Source organism: Xenopus tropicalis, chromosome 1 (assembly GCF_000004195.4).
Source record: "Xenopus tropicalis strain Nigerian chromosome 1, UCB_Xtro_10.0, whole genome shotgun sequence".
In the NCBI taxonomy this organism is placed as follows: Eukaryota; Metazoa; Chordata; class Amphibia; order Anura; family Pipidae; genus Xenopus; species Xenopus tropicalis.
The window spans coordinates 145888415-145891399 of NC_030677.2; the positions used below are offsets into that span (position 1 = coordinate 145888415).

The 2985-nt window shown below is 39.2% G+C and overlaps 1 long non-coding RNA gene across 1 annotated transcript; it reads left to right on the plus strand.

The window, feature by feature from the left end:
* Positions 1–1185: 1185 nt before the first annotated feature.
* On the plus strand, positions 1186–2385 carry LOC116408328. Its single transcript, XR_004220875.1, has 2 exons — positions 1186–1331; positions 1796–2385. It is a non-coding gene; the product is annotated as an uncharacterized LOC116408328 (long non-coding RNA).
* The last annotated feature ends 600 nt before the right edge of the window (positions 2386–2985 follow it).

The window sequence follows — 2985 nt, forward strand, 5'->3', positions numbered from 1 at the left end:
ATTACAATGATACATTGATTCCAATGAATTGCAACAGATTTAACTTTTGAAAGATCCAAGATACATGAGAAAATCAATACACTGATGTCTTCATTTCTAGAACAATAAGGGACAATAACACACTCCTGAAAAAGTCTTAAATATTGCAGATTTGTAGTGTAAGTTTATTTTGCAAAACTGTCCAGTTCAAACAAAGCTCTATACTTTATACATGGAGTCCTTTTGTCTGCACTTTCAGTTCTCCCACTCCAAAGTTTATTCTGCCAAGTCATTTAAATTCTGCAGTGTTGCAAATTAGAAAATTCATCTGTCTTTTAGAAGAAGAATTATTAATTGTTTTTTTCAGTTGCTCTGACAAAAGTCAAGTGAGACTAGTGTAGGTAATAAAGGCAGGTTTGTGATTTCTTACTGCGAATACTAGCAAAAGTCTTTTAATTAGAGTCACTTATTTAGGCTGTCTGCCTTTAAGCCAGGATGATATAACACCCCAAATTGTGGGGCCAAGATTGTTGCAATAGCGTTAGGCCCAAACTGGCAATCTGTGGATTCTGGCAAATGCCACAGGGGCTGCTGCAAGATAAGATAGGGAGTCACTATTTATTGGGCCTGTGGGGGCTGTTTGGGCCTCTGTGTACTTGGAATGGGAGGACCTGTTTTGTATCCAAGTCTGGACCTGAATAGAGTTATTGGTGCTCATTTCCCAGGTTCCCTATAATCCGGTGTGAAAAAGGAAATATAGGTGATTTATCATGGGCTACCTGCAGTCATCTGCAACCCACCTTGTGTAATGTACAGGATGACTGAAACAGCAATCAGTAGTATCAAAAAATAACTAATAAGTAATAACCTGGACATGATGTGTAAGTATCTCTTAGATATAACAGTTTTCCCTTACAGATTATTAGGTTTAGGAAACCATCAGGCCTCTGTATTTTTATTCCCAGTACATGATGAGAGGGTCTGCCCTTGTGAGCTTACACTTCAGAGGCCTTTAGGAGAATCTGTCTAAAATATGTGTCTCCAGAATTTCTGTTGTGACACTTGAGTGTAACCGGTGGGATATTGGCACAAGTGACCCCCGGAGAAAGTGTGCAGCTCTGACTTTGTAAGCAGTGACAGAAGGAGCCGCTGATTGGGGCCCCAGTGAGTGAGGATGGGGTTAATAGAGCTCCTATTTACTGGCAGCAACCGCAGGACAAGTGCAGCGTGGCCCGAAGTCTGGCTTCTCCGTGTGTCTTGGCCTGACTCGGGCAGCTCGGCCCCTGCCTGGGGGAATGGGTGCTGAAATGTGCAGCCGCAGGATGCTCCGGGATATTACAGGGGATTAACAGGTACATTTCTCTGCGGTTTTCTCCTCCCCGGCTCACTCCATCACTCCTCACTAGCAAGTCTGTTAGATGAATTCAGAGCACCCTTTATTTGTGTATGTTTGTGTGTGTGTCTATACTATTGTACTGACATTCATTTCATGGATTGGTGTGTTTTAATTGATTTTAAGAACTGGTGGCATTTCCAGAAACGCATAACTGTAATAATTCCTATAGAATCCAGAGAATGTACCAATAGGCACCTACAGGGTGTCGGATTGTACATTACGGAGCTAGACAAGTGCGCACTGGCAGCTTGCAGAATGCTCTGATTCTTATTCAGAGAGATCTTACATCGATCACTACATTTTCCTAGTATTTTCTTCCGTATTTCCATCTGAACATCACCAAGAGATAGGTGAAATAACTGTATTCTCGTAGGGTGGATTGGGTTTAATGCTAACAGCGTTTTTATTCTGTGTACCCAGGTGAGAATTAGCTATAACCTGGCAAAGAAGGATCGCCAGCGCAAAGGGTTGTCAGACTAACGGGAAATAGTATATGGAAACGGAATACGAACTACATATTTATTGTTGCGTTAGATATTTAAAAATAGAAAATCACATAAACAATGTACTTACGATTATATATAGATATTTGTACTGAATATGGAAAATGCATATCAATGAAATATTGGAAAGAAGAAGAAAGAAGGAAAGAAAGAAAGAAAGAAAGAAAGAAAGAAAGAAAGAAAGAAAGAAAGAAAGAAAAAAAGGAAAGTAAAGGAAAGAAAGATAGATTAATTTAGAGGTGATATAGTTGCAGGATAGTAGATGGTGGGGTTGGATTGAACAAAAAAAAACAAAAGACGAGACAGATGATGATAATGTTTGATATATATATAAATGTACAGTTGCTTATGGCATGGACCCAGAAAGCAAGAGCTATGTTTCTAGTTCACAAACAAAGTAATCTTCGCCAAATCAAATACTGTTTTAAAATTCTTCCAGACTTTGTTAAAAACAACAAAAAAAGTTACAAGAGATAAGAAAAGAAAAATAAAATTGCCTGTCATCTATTGTGGATTTTTTTTTTACAAACAATAACAACAATAAAAATAAACATGTCTAGGAAACTGTCGACAAATGTACTTTTGCCAAATTTTTTTTCCTCCCTAAACCAAATAATTCATGCTTCGTACAAACAGCTTAAGGGATTCCCAAATGTGACAGGTGGGAAGGAAGGGGGGCAGAGTTATGAGCTGAAACCTTGATCCAAATGGCTTTATATTTCCATCCTGAGAAGCACAAATATTGATAAAATGAATATTACATAACCTTCCCCCTATCCCCAGCAATTTTTCCCTGCTCAGCCCACTGCCTGTATGTGCCCAAACTCCCTAATATTTAGCGTCTGAAGGGAAACTCAAACCAGGTTGAGCTCAACATCAGCAATATTTTAATAAGCATATGGGAGAAATAAAAACTACACTCCATAAAGGCACCCCCCAAAATAGAGCCCATTTAAAGGAGTCATACGCGCAATTTGTCTAAGTATGTTCACAATTTATTGGGAGCGACACAGCATGTACATGTACACAGCACACACACGCTTGTTTTGTAGATATGTGCACACACCGTAGGCAACAACGGTGTGGGTAGGGCTTTTGCGCCTAAAT